General features: G+C 41.4%; 1 long non-coding RNA gene and 1 pseudogene across 1 annotated transcript in view; both read left to right on the top strand.

Moving 5' to 3' along the window:
* Positions 1-15,815, top strand: part of LOC132660830 (uncharacterized) — a 58,130-nt gene extending 42,315 nt beyond the window's left edge. The window contains exons 4-5 of the long non-coding RNA XR_014135323.1: positions 14,629-14,837; positions 14,936-15,815. This is a non-coding gene — a long non-coding RNA (uncharacterized LOC132660830). The remainder of the gene's footprint in view (positions 1-14,628; positions 14,838-14,935) is intronic.
* On the top strand, positions 4,663-5,102 carry LOC132660829 (large ribosomal subunit protein eL37-like; annotated as a pseudogene).
* Positions 15,816-16,363: the final 548 nt, after the last annotated feature.

Here is a 16,363-nt window from a genome sequence, read left to right on the forward strand (position 1 = left end):
TCTAAGGAGGCTTATCACATCTCAGCCTTGGGTCCTGAACGTTCATTCTGGGACTGTGTTGGCTGACGTGCAGTGGGAGAGGAGTGGCGATGTTTGCAGGAGAGTAGGCAAGAGAAGAGAGTGATACCTGCTCCTGAGAGAAGAGATCAGGGCTTGTCTGTGGGGCTGTCTGGAGAGGGGGTGGCTCTAAACTAATGACCCGGGGTTATCAGCTGCCTGGACCCTAGCTCTTTTCTGAAGGTCCTGAGTATGACCAGCCCAGGGCCCCCCAGCCTGGCTCACTGTGACTCCACTATTTCCTGACAGGCTTTTCTCCCTCTCCGGATTGTATCTTAGGTCAAAAACGTACGGCACAGACCACATTGGCCCTTACCTCCCCGGATACAAGGTTCCATCGCTCTATCCTGCCTCCACTTTCATTGTAAATAAAAACGTGTGTGTATATCCTCTTAATATACAAACTTGATTTGTATTTTCAACTTTAAAAATTTCATTCTCAAGAACAGGACTAGGTAAACCTTGCTGAAGGCCCAGCTGACACTGACAAAAATGTAAAAAGGATTAGGATTAAGATTGGAGTTAAGCAGTTTTTCTAGAGCCAGAATATGGTGGTTGCACGCTCGTGTGTGACAGATGGGCACCGTGTGTGGGAAGAGCCAGGGAATAAGTTCTGAAGATTTGGAGCCTTGGGGTGATTGAAAGAACAAGAACTTTCTTGTCTGGCTAGACCCGGTTCACAGCCATTCACTGGGGAATTGGTCAGCAACACAGAAGAGAGTCACGGTGTTAGAGAATGTGGAAGAGGCCAGCCGCTCCTGAGTCTGTAGCCCCTGCTCACACGGAATCTTCGCCCCCATCAGCAGCCCCCCTGGTTCTCCGTGCCTGGCCCCGAGCGGACAGCAACGCCAGTGCACCCATGAGAGGGCGGGACGGGGAACTGTCCTCCACAGTCACCAAGAAAGGGAACTCAAAGGCTGGGGCTTACCACTGGGGTCACACTGCCACTCAGGTCACACAGAGACCTGCAGCTCCTGTCTGTTGCAACCGGTCACCCGACCCTCCTCCTTTTCTGGGTTCCTGGGCCACATAAGACGGTGTTTACCAGAAACACCGTTGAGCCGAGCAGACTATTTACCTGGAAGTTTGTGAAGAGCTGAGTCCACAGCTCACAGCCATAAGAAACAGCTCTCCCACAAACTGACGGTGGCCTTGAGCTCTACGGGCAGCAGCGTCCCCCTTGTGAATTAAGAGAATAGATCTCATTGCTCGTTGGGAAGAATTCCTCTCCTCTTTCCAGTTCTTACAGTCACAGCAACTGTGTCACAGCAGCTGTGTCACAGCCTTTTGCCAATAGCTGCTGTGTGTCCCACACCATCAAGGTCCGTCGTCCTTGGGCCGCGGCCACCTCAGCCCCTGTCGCTGCTGGATTCACCATGAGAAGATGCCGTGTCACTGCCTATCACCTAAGCTGCCACCGGTTCCATAGAGACCGCATCTGCCACTGTCCCCTCATCAGCAGCCGGGGGCCCTGCCATAGGTTGGCCTGTCACCAGGCTCCACTGTCATCACTACAGCCTCTGCTGTCTGTTGCTTGTTTTCTCCCTGAGTAATAGAAAAGGAGAATGTTCTCTTTGTCCCTTTTCTAAGAGGAACATGAGGCTGTTCACGTTAGGAGTTTTCTTGCACCGGCTGATTCCAGGTCTGCAGAGGGAGCAGATCGTTTACTGTAAGTAAATTACCTACTGGAAACTCTTAGAGCACAAACAAGGCAACTTGGGATACTAATTTTGATGAGAATGATCTATACCTCAAAGGCAAATCATCTGTTAGAGTCTCCTGAAGCATGAGCTCTTTTCAGCTAACAAGGTTTGAAGCAGCCTGTCCAGAGGCAGAGGGTTGGTACGTGATGTTTCTTCACCAAACCCCTTCAGGAGGTGAGAGAGGCTGAGCGATGCCCCAGGGCCCAGGCTTTGGTCAGCGCTAAAATTAATATTCTTTCACTTTAAAGACTTACCCAGTGAAGAATAATTTCTACAGCTCAGGTTGGGGGGAGTAGGGAAGGAAAGAAAAGAAATAGCTGATCGGCAGCCCTTCACGCAGGGGCAGGATCATCAATGGATGGGCGTAGATATCGATTACTTGAGTAGGGATGCAGCCCTTTCTTTGGGCAGCCTCCTCCACATATCAGCATGTAAAAGTCCTTAGCTTAGGGCCGTCAGTTTCACATAAAAGAAATCCTCCAGTTTGTGGTCTAGAGGGTATAATATAAGCTTGCCTCTAAGGATTCTGGGAGAGCCCACTAATTATTATTAAGACTTGAATTTGATACCCGCCAAACATGCCTTTTTCAGTATTCGGCTAGGCCTCCCCCTGTGAGGTTCGGTTTCTCCGGAGAGTGAGTTCCGCCCCAGCCTTCTGCAGAGGTGAGGGAGGGGTCCTAGGCTGGGGGAGCAGATGTTGAGTGTACCAGCTGCTCCTTTCTACCACTTTCCTGTGTCTGGCCCAACCCTACACCCCTGCCTTCAAACATTGCTGAAGACTGCATGCCTGAATCTTTCTGGAGCTCGAGGGCAGAAACTATTTCACTTCTTTTTATCTTCTCCCAATAGGCACTTAAATGACTTTAATGAGTTTTCAGGAGAAAAGTCCTAAGTCGTTTCTTTTGTTCAGTCTATCATGTTTAACCAAAACCCCTCTTTTTTTCCCCCCATGCACTTTGCTTTACAAAATTTCATCTTTAGCCTGTGTTTGTAACACACAAGAGAGTTGAGGATACTTTGCTTTGGAAATTGGAAATGGTGTCACAAAATGTATAACATTCTCTGTGGGCCCAAGGTGGTCAGGCAAGTCGACGCCTGTGGAAGGAAGTTACAGGAGATGTGGGGACCTCATGGGGGTGCGGCAGTGGATGCCAAGAGGAGAAGGAGGCTGGTGAGAAGACACCACACTAGATATTAAAGGGTATTTTATGCCATATTGACAAGTTGGACTTAAAATATATATAGGACCACAAGGTCACAATACAATGAGGTAAGCCTAACATTTCAAGAGACACACACGAACTACCTCCTCAGCGACTGAGTGAATGGCCCCATGATGGTTTCCTCTCCCGTGATATTTGACAAGCTCCCGTGATATTTCTTCAGCTCTTCCTCTTCCAAGACACCTCTTCATGACTGTATCAGTGTCTTGCGCTTCTGTGGTTTTTACTTGTCTGCATCTGAGGGTGACACTGAAGCATTAACTCATCTCCGCCATGCTAAGTACACTCTCCACACATGCACAGAGGAGACCCAGCAGAGCTCCGTAGAAAGCAACACCGAAGGACACGTGACAACCAGCTAAGCTTCGAACATACTGCTGACCCGCCACATGGATGGATCAGTGGAGCGTGGAGGCCTCGCAGGCTCGGGGTGTTTGAAAACAACCTCTGCCCGGGTCACCGGCTGACTATTAAGCGATGCAGACATAAAAGGAAGCCCTAGGAAATCAGGCTGCGGGAAATAAAAATTACAGTTAAAAAAATCTCAGCAGACACGTCAGCAGCTGCGTACTGTGGGGGAAGGTAATTCCGCAGCACTACAAAAAAATACGTCAAAATTCATAGTTGCTGCAACATTTAGTTAAAAGGTCCAGTTTTCTACAAAAAAATTATGAGATGTGGAAAGAAACAGGGAAGTGTGACTCATACTTGAGAGACAAAAGTATTTGATAGAAACTGACTTCTAGTCAGCCCAGATGTCGACTTTATCAGGAAAAGATCTCAAAGCAACTATGACAAATACGTTCAAATAATTAAAGGAAATATGACAATTCAACAGCTCAAGGATGTCAGAAGAGAAATAGAAACCACACACACACACACACACACACACACACACACACACACACACACAGATTCTAGAGTTGAAAAAAACCACACTGACATTTTCCAAAAAAATCACTAAATGGGTTCAACAACAGATTGGAGATGGCAGAAGGAGGTATCAGTGAGCTCCAAATAGAGCACTGGAAATTATTCAGTCTGAAGAGCAGAATGAAGAAAAGATTCAGGGAAAGTGAAGAGAGCCCCGAAGACTTGTGAGACAAACATCAAACACGAAATAGGAATCCCAGAAAGAAACAAGAGACAAAATGGGGCAGGAAAACATATTCGAAGAATGATGGCCAAAAACGTCTCAAATTTGATGGAAAACTTAAATCTGCAGATCCGAGAAGCTCAAATAATCATAACTAGGATAAAATAGAAAAAATGTCTATTACCTGGACAAAGAGAAACCCTTGAGGAAAAAAAAACATATATCTAAGATTCTCCCCTTGTCTGGGTGTGGACAACTTGGCCTCATTTTATGTTTTAATGCTTATTTATTTTTGAGAGAGAGAGAGAGAGAGAGAGAGAGAGAGAGAGAGAGAGAGCATGAATGGGGTAGGGGCAGAGAGAGAGGGAGACACAGAATCCGAAGCAGGCTCCAGGCTCTGAGCTGCCAGCACAGAGCCCGACTCGGGGCTTGAACTCATGGACCGTGAGATCATGACCTGAGCTGAAGTTGGACGTTCAACCACCCAGGCGCCCCTAGATTCAAAGACTCAAAACAGGTTGAAAGCAAAAGGATGGGAAGAGATACATAACGCAAACAAAGTGTATAGTAGCTGGGCCAGATATATCGTTCAAAATATACTCTAAGAAAACTATTTCTCATGACCTTTGATTGATGAGTCAGTCAAGATTTAATAATTGTAAACAGAGCTCTTTGGTCTGAGCCGCGGAAACAAGATGACGAAGGGGACATCAACGTTTGGAAAGCACCGCAATAAGATGCATGTGTTTAGCCGCCGCTGTGGCTTGAAGGCCTACCACCTTCAGAAGTCAACCTGTGGCAAATGTGGCTATCTTGCCAAGCGGAAGAGAAAGTATAACTGGAGTGCCAAGGCTAAAGGAAGAAATACCACTGGGACCGGTCAAATGACGCACCTAAAAATTACACACCACAGATTCCGACCTGGATTCCATGAAGGAACAAGAGGGCAGCTGTTGCAGCATCCAGTTCATCTGAAGGATTTCAGTGATTAGTCACACAATAAATGTTCTGGTTTAAAAAAAATTGTAAAAGAATATCTAAAATCGGCCCCCAAAAATATGAAGTCAAAACTGACAGAACAGAAAGGAGAGGGAGTTCGCCAGTTGCAGTTGGAGACTTCAGAGCTCCTCTTGTAGTGACCAGTGGAACAACTAGACAAAAAATTGGTGAAGACATAGAAGGTGTGAACAGAACAGCCACCCAACCTGGTCGTATTGATATGTAGGGATCACCCTACAGATGTTGATGGAGACTATAATTTAGAAACTGTGCTGTATTTCCCCCAAAGGGTAAATAAACCCAGCCCTAACAACCCACTTGAGACAGACCAATGAGGCAGAAAAGAAGGGATTAGAGCAAAGCAGGATTTCCAAGGGCCAGAGTCATGAAGACTAACCAGAATGGCGATGCTGAACATAAATGGAGCAGGATCCTTTCAGGTCAGCGAGGCAAATGCTTTTCCTACTCAGAAAGAGAGGCAAAGCTGGGCAGACAGAGTTGGGGTTGGGTGGAAGTGAGGCGAGGGGGTGGCATGAGAAGAAAAGCAGTTGAGCCCCAAGCTGCAGCTGACAATCCCAGGGCTGATCCCAGAGAATAGGCACGGAAGCAAGTGCCAGAAAGGAACCAAAAATCCTTCCTGAGATTCCACCAGAGATCGTTTGTTCCAAAGTAACACTGCACCAGAAATCTGAGGAGCTCCATCCAGCCTCGAACGCCATCAGGCCAGACGGCGTGGAGGCCAAGAAACACCACCGGAGCTTGGCAAACTCTACAAACAGAGCCAAGCTAAGCAGCCCGGACCTCAGTGAGATTAGGATAAAAAAAAAAAAAAAAAATCTATGTAAACCTATCCATTTCTCTGCTCTTATATTTGCTTGCTTTTCCTTCAGTGTTTTGTTTTGTTTTGATTTTTAATTTCAGTCAGGTCCCAGCTGAACCAAGGGGGAAAGTGATTTCCCACACCTAAATCAGGGTAAATAATGGAAATGCTGTGAGAAGCACACAGGGTGGCGATGGCTTTAGAGCCAGGGAATCGTTGGTGGCGGAGAGAAATGGTGGGGAGGGGTTCTGGACCGCAGGGCACACTCCTACCTTTCTTCCTAGGGATTTCTACCTTTCCTTTGTGCTTTCTCTGGAAGTTTGTGCTCACGCAGCGGCCTTGGGCGTGAGGCCTGTGACTTCCCATCGTCCGGCTGGAGAAACAAACAAAGGATTGCCTCTATGGAATTGTGGAATGTTTATTATTCTAAAGAAAAGCATCTGTCTTCTCTGGCAGGAAATCCTGCCGTCATATCTTAGAACGGCCCCTGAAATAAATAGTCTTCAGTGCCTTTATTTAGTTTTTTCCAGCTTTATTGACATACAGTTGACATATAACATTGGTGTTATGTTCATTTGAGATCATTTGAGATCTGTATATATTGTGAAATGATCACTACAATTAGATTAGTGCCTCATATTAAGCCACAGGATATCTGGAAGCACAAGAAAGTAGGTGACCTACTGGGGGTGGGGCAGTGGCCGAGTTCATAAGCAGTGCCCACAATTGCTCAGGCTGTTAACGTGGCCACGGAAGCAAACCCACTCCCAATCCTGGATCCTGCCCTGTCATTTCTTCCTCCGCCTTCCCAGGGAGTGGGGTCTTGGAGATTACAGCCTTGAGGAAAACACTGGGACTCAACCCCACAGATGATCCATGGAACTCGTGGACAAATATTGTTGTGAACTCCTGGGATGTGTAAGAGCTTTGAGGAAGCCAGAGAAAGTTCCCATAACTCAGCTTGCCTACCAGCTCAGCCAGTCTCACTGACGGGACACACGGCTGGCTGTTTGCCCAACTCTCAAATTGCCAGAGGTTGAGGGACATTTTAGAAGTAGATTCCTACCTTTAAAAAAGATACTTTTTCTTCCTTTGTATTAAGATGTTATATGTTGCCTTTCCTTAATCTCTTCTGCAGAATGTAAGCAAGTCAAGTAGGACACTGACAAAAATCCATCATAATTTTCTGTGACTAATATGTCAGTATTTACATTCCTACTTCCTGTCTTTCTCTTCTTTAATTTTTATTTCTGGGCTCACTTTTCAGAATTTTCCAAGGTGAATTGAGGAACTGAATGTAGACTTTTTCCTTCTGTTTTTGTCTTCCTATCTTTCTCCCTTACAGTCTGTTTTGTAACATAGACTTACACACCCACATCAGAAGGAAGCACACTTATATGTATATATAGGACCATCTCCGAGGAGCAGGTTTAGAGTCTAACTGAGAAAAAAGATCCTATTCCTAAAAAGAGCAGACTGGAGGATTTTGTCATTAAAATGCAAAAAGAAATCTCGACAAAAGAACTTTCTGACCCTGGTAGTATAGAAGTTAAATGGTACAAAGACCAAAGGACACAATGAAATCTTCATCTCTAGAAGACCAAAGCTGGCATAAGATTTCTACAAGAACTTCTCAGATCCCTGAGTGATTCAGATCCCTTTTTGCTTTAAAGCTATATAATTTTGTAACACTATCACTAATTCTGCATGCTAGAGTTTGTTATCTGATGTTTTACCAAATGTGACTTCCTTTAAATAATAGAAAATTTGTATTTTAGTGAGATCTAAAATGATTCATTGTCAAATTAAAGAAGGGAGACGTCTCTACCAAAGATAAATGTAGCTGATTTTACTGCTTTCCCTGAGGCAATATGGTTTTACACAGCTATATTGCTGCCTTAGGGAAAATTGTGACGTATCTATTTACAAAGAGTGGAAACTTAACCAATTACTTGTGAACCTCGCAAATTTTGTCAAATGTATGTTTACTAAACAAATGAATTGTTGTTTTGGACAAGTAGAGAGAGATTTTTAAGGGTCAGGCTTGATAAATGGCAGAAGCCCACGTAACTGCTGAGGACCAGTCTGGCAGGAATTGGCAATGATAACAAACTGAACAATGAAGGTCCATTATCTCAGAGTTCACAGAAGAAGGGCTTGGCTGCTGGCCAGGTGTATAATCAGTCTATTTTAGTCTTTATCACACAAACCAGTGGGGTTTTTTTCAAATAATAGTAAATTAGGTGTGGCTGTTTTCTTTCTTTCTTTTTTTTAAAGAGGATTTCCTGACAATCTGCCTGGAAGTTATGATACTATCTTTGTGTATTTTAAGAAAATGGTACATTATGCACCTATGATAAGAAACAATGGGTCTTTGGTATCAGCTTTTTGATTCTGGGTGTTTGGGGAATTTTATTTTCAATGGTTCTTTTGATTTCATTAGTCTACATCAAGGCCAACTTTACCTTAGTCCACATCCCTTAAAATCTGTGCTTTGTGATGCCCCATTACAATAAATAAAGAGAGCCACAATGTCTATATGGCAGGTTGGCTTCCACTTATTCAAAGAGGAGTGCAGAACAGACACAGAACTGCCACCCAAACCTCACCTACAATACATACTTGCGGTCACACACATAGGTCTTTGAAACCAAATATCTGTATTTATCAGCACGTTGCAGTCATTGCTGTCTAGTTAACTTCCCTCGTTGTCACAATATACCAAAACTAAAATTTTAATTATTTCTTGTGGGGAGAAAATAGTCCTCAATCTCAAATCACTCAAGGTTCTATTTATTATAGAAGCTGCCATAGAGAAGCTGAGAATTTATCGTTTAATATGAGTGAGAAAATTCATCATTTTTATTAGTTGGAGATACTATAAAGCCATTGAAAATTTTACAGAAAAAAACTAAAAGATGACTTACTCATATGTATTTGGTGCAGAAATTAAGGTTAAATTAATTGCTCAAACCTTCAATAATGCTCAAAATATTTAAAAATTCAACATCCATTACAAAACTCTCAGCAAAATACAAATAGAAAGGATTTCCCTTAATCTCATAAAGGAAAACCAATAGCTAATATCATACTTAATAGCAAAGACTGAATGCCTTTTCCCTACCATTGGGAATGAGGCAAGGATATCTGTTCTCACTACTTCTACTTAAGATTATACCAGAGGGATGCCTGGGTGGCCCAGTAAGTTAAGCGTCTGACCCTTGAGATCGGCTCAGGTCATGACCTCAGAGTCATGAGATTGACCCACGTGTGGAGCCCCTACATTGGGCTCCACATGGGGTGTGGAGCCTGCTGGAGACTCTCTCTCCCTCTCTTTTGTTGCCCCTCCTCCACTTGCACATGCTCACAGGCTCACTCGCTCTAAAACTATAAATAATTAAATAAAAAGGGAAAAAACATAAAAAGACTGTACTGGAGATCTTAGGCTGTGCAATAAAGTAGGAAAAAGAAATAAAAGACACACATATCAGAAAGGAATAAAGCTATTTTTATTTACAGGCAACATGATCACCTATATAAAATCTGATGGAATTACCAAAAAAATGTACTAAAATTAATAATTGAATGTACCAATGTTACAGGATACAAGATTAATATATAAAAATCAAGCATATTTCTATATACTAGTGAAGAACAATCTCAACTTGAAATTTAAGAATCAATGCCATTTATAATAGCAGCAGAAATATTAAATATTTAGGGATAAAGCTGTCCAAACATGTTTAAGACCTATACATCAAAAACTATAAAACATTGCTTAGAGAAATTAGAGAAGACTTAAATTAATGGAGACATAAAATGTTTTCATAAATTAGAAGAATCAGTATTGTTAAAATATCAATTCTTCCCAAGTTAATCTTTAAATTCAGTGAAATCCCAATCAAAACCACTAATTTTTGTCTTCTGTAGCTTTTCATAAACTGATTCTAAAATTCATATGAAAATGCAAAGTACCTCAAATACTCAAAACAAGAAATAAAGTTAATAGATACACACCATTTGATTTCATAATTACTAGGGGCACCTGGGTGTCTCATTCAGTTAGGCATCCGACTCTTGATTTTGACTTAGGTCATGATCTCACGGCTTGTGAGATCAAGCCCCGAGTTGGTCTCCATGCTGATAGCACAGAGCCTGCTTGGGATTCTATCTCTCCCCTTCTTTCTCTGCCCCTCCTCCACCCACAGTCTCTCTCTCAAACATTAAAAAAATGATAAGTCTGCAGTAATCAAAGTTGTGTGGAATTGGCATAAAATAGACATTTAGGAAGAGTGTCTAGAAATAAATTCAGTTGGTTTTCTACAAAGGTACTAAGGCAATTCAATGAGGAAAGGAAAATCTTTTTAATAAATACTACTAGAAAATTTGGATAACTATACCCCTCAAAAATGAACCTCAAAATCTACTTCACATCATATGCAAAAATTAACTTGAAATCTATTATGGTATAGGCCTAAATATAAAATATAAGCTAGAAGAAATCATAAGGGAAAACCTTAGTGACATTTGGTTTGTTAAAGTGTTCTTAAATATGACACAAAAAGCACTAAGTGAAAAGGAAAAAAAAATAGTAAATTATACTTCATCAAGATAAAAAAAATTTTGCTCTTTAAAAGACTGCCATGGGGGCAGCTGGGTGGCTCAGTCAGTTAAGCATCCGACTTCATCTCAGGTCATGATCTTGTGGTTCGTGAGTTCGAGCCCCTCATTGGGCTTTGTGCTGACAGCTCGGAGCCTGGAGGCTGCTTCAGATTGTGTGTCTTCCTCTCTCTGCCCCTCCCCTGCTCACATTCTGTCCTCTGTCTCTCTCTGTCTCTCAAAAATAAATAAACATTAAAAAAAATTTTTTTTAAAGACTGCCATGAAAATGAAAAAGCAAGCCACACCCTTGGAGAAAATCTTTGCAAAACCTTTATCATACAAAAGACTTTATCTGGAATATAAAAATATCTCTTATAAACCAATCAGAAGGTGACCTTTATTTAAAATGGACAAAATAATTGAACAGACACTTCAGCAAAGAGGATACATGGATGACAACACATGAAAAGGTCATCATGAGCCACTAAAGAAATACAAATTACAAATTAAAATCATAATGAGATATCATGACACAACTACTAGATTGGCAACAATTAAAAAGGCTGACAATATCGAGTGTTGGTGAGAGTAGGAAAAAACTGGAATTCTCATACACTGCTGGTGGAAATGTGAACAGGTGCAGCGGCCGTGAAAACCCGTTTGGCAGTTTCTTGGTAAGTTGTACACATACCTATAATTTGACCCAGCCGTTCCACACCTGGACATTTACTCAAGAGAAACAGAAGTCCATTCTACACAAAGATTTATACATAAATGCTCATGGACGCTTTGTCTATAAGAGCCAAAAACTGGAAACAACTCAAATGTCTATGAATGCTCAAATGGATAAGCATATTGTGATATAGGAAACACTATTCCACGGTGAAAGCGAAACTATTCATACATGTAACAGCATGAATGAATCTCAGAGTAGTTATTCTAAGGTGAAAAAAGCATGGCCAAAAAGTACAAGGTGAATGAGTTCATTTATATAAAATTCTGGGAAATGCAAACTAATCTGTAGCAACAGAACCTAATGCAGTGGTTGCCTGAACTTCGGTTGGGGGAAGTGAGGAATAGATTATGAAAATGTACAAGGAAACATTTTAGAATGGTATTAACATTCAGTATCCACATCGTGGTGATGGTTTCATGAGAGTATAAATATGTCAAAACATTTTATACCTTAAATATATGCAATTTATTATATGGATATTACAGCTCAATAAAGCAAAAAATAATAATGCTTTGTTGAGCACTGTTCTTTTCATTCCTCCCACTTTGTTCATGAGTTATGTAATGTTAGCAATCCAAGTTTGCTTCTGTTTCACCCAACCTTTCAAAATTTATGCTTACAGTATTTAAATGATAGAGGGGCACCTGGGTGGCTCAGTTGGTTGAGGGCCCGACTCTTTTTTGTTGTTTTTGAGCGAGAGAGTGAACACGTGTGAGCATGAGCAGGGGCAGGGCAGAGAGAAAGAGGGTAAGAGAAAATCCTAAGCAGGCTCCATGTTCAGCACAGAGCCTGATGCGTGGCTTGATCCCGTAATCGTGAGATCGTGACCTGAGCCAAAATCAAGTAAGTATCTGTCTCTTGATCTCAGCTCAGGTCTTGATCCTCAGGGTTGTGAGTTCAAACCCTGTGTTGGGCTCCATGCTGGATGTGGAGTCTACTTAAAAAAAAAAAAAAAAGTATAAAAGTTATATTGTTAAGTAGAGATTATATTTAAGGTGTCTAAATGTGATTTAATAATATATTGTCATTAAAAGTTACTTGAGAGAATGTGGACAATATTTTCAAAATTTTAAGTGTATTTTTTACTGCTTAGGAATAACAGCCACTATTTTTGTTTCCAGACCATCTAATGCATATAGAAACATAATAATTTTTAACTGGGATTATATTGCATGTAATGTCTTATATCTTGATTTTAACATGTAGCATGTTAAATTTTAGCACTTTTACATGTAATTATATTTAACCTGTCATTTCAAAAATGCAATTTTTCTGTTGTATATTAAACATTACATTGTAATGGATATGCCATAATTTATTTAATTTCTCTTTTTTTTTAACTTTTTTTTTTTTTTTTTTTTTGAGAGAGAGAGAGACAGAGAAAATTAGCAGGGGAGAGGCAGAGAGAGAGAGAGAGAATCTTAAACAGGCTCCATATTTAGCTTGGAGCCCCATGTGGGTCTTGATTTCACAATCCTGAGACCATGACCTGAGCCAAAATCAAGAGTCAGATACTCAACTGACTGAGCCACACCCCTAACTTTTCTTGTTTGGGACATTTAGGTTGTCCTCAAGCTTGCACTAATATGTATAATGCTGTGTTACACGTATTTGTATGTGTGTGTATTAAACCATTTCCTTATTTTTTAGTATAAACTCTTAGACATGGATTAATGATCAAAGAATATGAATACACTGAGGACTCCTGATATGGTGTCAGACTTTTTTTCAGCAATACTGAACCAACTTACAACTCATTGGAAATACATAAAAGTATATGGTTTTTAGCTTATCTTACCATATTCTTCAAAGTATTGAAGCCTAGAGAGCTTTTAAATTTTAACACCATTTCCCCCCCTCACTATTTAAGGAAACAAGGAAATTCCTTGAAGGAAGCCATCATTTTGATATGACATCCTACTTAAAAGATATGAATCAGCTTTTCAAAAAAGTAAAAACCAACGCATCCCTTTTATGAGAGTAGTATCATTAACATTCATTAACAGTGCATTACAATTCTTTGTCAATCTCACAATTTTTCTTTTGCTAATAGACAAATTACCTACTATAGTCTCTGATTCTGATACACGAACATGTAAAAATTTGCTAAGATGTTTAAGGCACAGCTTGTGAAGTGACAAATTCTTCTTTCTTTTTCACGTAATGTGTTTGGCTTATTTCTTTTTCACTTAATTATAGGTCTCCAGTAGAAATTATCACCTGGTAAGAAGTGACAATTATTTAGCTACAAATACCAAGTATAATTTTATAGACTATAATAGTTAAAAATGTGAAGAGGCATTCTAGGATCTACAGCCTGTTTAGATCTCTGTTTTAAATAGATTTTTAGATGAATCTATTTTTAGATATTTTTAGGTAAGTCTAAAAAATAGATTCCCTGCTTTTTTTTTTAACTTAAAAAAATTTTTTTTGCTGTTTTTTTGAGAGACAGAGAGAGACACAGCATGAGAGGGGGAGGGGACAGAGAGAGAGGGAGACACAGAACCCAAAACAGGCTCCAGGTTCTGAGCTGGCAGCACAGAGCTGGATACGGGGCTCGAACTCACGGACCATGAGCCGAAGTCGGACACCCAACTGACTGAGCCACCCTGGTGCCCCTAGATTCCCTGTTTTTTAATTGTATTATATCAGGGACAAAACTCAGACACAGGTTGAGTGCTAGAGCCTTTTCATTTTTGTGCGTGAGTCTTCTGGGTCTTTATCTGATGATTCTGACCTTTACCCACACGACTGATGTGTACCTGATGGTCCAGCACCAATGTGTGGTCTGACAGTCTGTGATGCATTAGGACCCTTGGCCCTCCAGATAATTCAGACAAGGGTCAACGTCCATAGGATAATGTTAGATCAGCTTTCAGTGGGGGTATTCAGAAAGAAAAACGGTTAAACTGCAGACAAAAAAAAAGTGGCACTAGTTGAGGCTAACAAGTGAATAAATACACCATGAATAAGGTCTACAGGAGCCTACTCAGGGAAACAATCCAAACCGTGATTTGAAAGCAAATACTGTGCATATTCCCTAGCTAATGCAGTCTGTTACAAAGACGTGTTGGGAAGATGAGGAGTGGCCTCGAAAGGGTAGGGACGAGTATGTGACGTATGTGACGCCCCGTGCCCTCCACAGTGCCTGGTTCTTGGCAGGTGCTTCGCAAAATGTTGCTGAATGAGGAGGTGCTGCTACCTGGGAGTCCAGAAAACAGACGGAGAGGAAAGCAACAGCAAAGGAAAGACACCTTGGTTTGCATGTTCGTGTGAAGAATGACTTGACGGATGTAAAGACTGGCAGTCTGAGTTTTCCTCGACATTTAAATAAATCGTACCTGAGGCTTTGACAACCTGCTTTGTAAGTATCTGTATTTTTTCCCATGCAGACTTACAGAGGAGACTGGCTGGAGGGCGGAGAAGGATGATGCCTTCCTCATCAAAGGAAGCCGATCCCCGAGGCTCCAGCCCCGGGAGTAAATGAGAGATGGAGGAACTGGATTGTCCGGATCCAGTTTTTACCAAAATGATGGGCCAGAGAAAAGAAGGAACCTTAGAGAGTCTGACCTAGTTACATTTACATCCCAAGGAGAAACGAGTAAGTGGTATAACTATCAAGCTTTTAAGGCTGCTTCTAAGTTTGAAATTTCTCTATGATGTTATTTCAACCCCTTATATTCTCTTCTTCTTTTGAAGGCTGTAAAATTCCTCAGAAACACTCAGAGTCATTTTCTGGCACAGAGAAGAGGAAGGGAGGGGGACACCATGACACTCTTTTCAGCGTCCAAGAGAGACAAAAACTCAGCTGGAGAATGTGGGGCGATGCTAGAAGAAAGCTAGGGTCACACTTGGACCCTCTGGGAGAAAAGGATGAATAAAGGGGCCAGCCTGGCAAGGAGACACGAACCCAGGCATCTGCACTAGCCGGAGAACCGGGCCACTCACGGTGCTGCTAGTTTCTGGGTAGGAATGATGGGTGTGCTCTGTGGTGGAGAAGAAAAAAATCATTAGGTGTTTCCATCAGATACTGACATGTTCTTTAAGAGCATGAAGTTTCCTTTCCTGGAAAATACCTTCTTGTAACCCCACGCTGATTTTACAACTCTCTCATGATTCGGCATGGAAGCCCGGTTTCCCGAGTGTAGATCCTGACCTCACTGATGACCAGGTATGTTAATATTTGCATTTGTTTCCTCACACATAAATTAAATACAAGAGAGAAAGAAAGAAAGAAAGAAAGAAAGAAAGAAAGAAAGGGAGGAAGAAAGAAAGAGAGAAAGAAAGGAAAGGAAGGAAGAAAAGAAAGAAAGAAAGGAAGAGGAAAGGAAGGAAGGAAGGAAGAAAAAGAGAGAGAAAGAAAGGAAGAGGAAAGGAAGGAAGGAAGAAAAAGAAAGGAAGAGGAAAGGAAGGAAGGAAGGGAGAGAGAAAGAAAAAAAGAGGGAAGGAAGGAAGGAAGAGAGAGAGAGAAAGGAAGAGGAAAGGAAGGAAGGAAGAGAGAGAAAGGAAGAGGAAAGGAAGGAAGGAAGGTAGAAAAAGAGAGAGAAAGGAAAAGGAAAGGAAGGAAGAAAGAGAGAGAGAAAGAAAGGAAGAGGAAAGGAAGGAAGAAAAGAAAGAAAGAAACAGAGGAAAGGAAGGAAGGAAGAGAGAGAGAGAGAAAGGAAGAGGAAAGGAAGGAAGGAAGGTAGAAAAAGAGAAAGGAAGAGGAAAGGAAGGAAGGAAGAGAGAGAGAAAGGAAGAGGAAAGGAAGGAAGGAAGAAAAGAAAGAAAGAGACGAAAGAGAGGAAAGGAAGGAAGAGAGAGAGAGAGAAAGGAAGAGGAAAGGAAGGAAGAAAAGAGAGAGAAAGAGGAAAGGAAGGAAGGAAGAAAAGAAAGAAAGAAAGAAAGAAAGGAAAGGAAGGAAGAGAGAAAGAGGAAAGGAAGGAAGGAAGAAAAGAGAGAAAGAGGAAAGGAAGGAAGGAAGAGAAAAGGAAAGAAAGAAAGAAAGAAAGAAAGAAAGAAAGAAAGAAAGAAAGAAAGAGGAAAGGAAGGAAGAAAGAAAAGAAAAAGAAAGAAAGCAAGAAGGAAATAGTACCTTCCAGCCACGTTCGTTGTGAGAATTCAATGAAATAGTACCTGCAAAGCTCT

The sequence above is a fragment of the Panthera onca genome, chromosome D1 (assembly GCF_046562875.1).
Source record: "Panthera onca isolate mPanOnc1 chromosome D1, mPanOnc1 haplotype 2, whole genome shotgun sequence".
In the NCBI taxonomy this organism is placed as follows: domain Eukaryota; kingdom Metazoa; phylum Chordata; class Mammalia; order Carnivora; family Felidae; genus Panthera; species Panthera onca.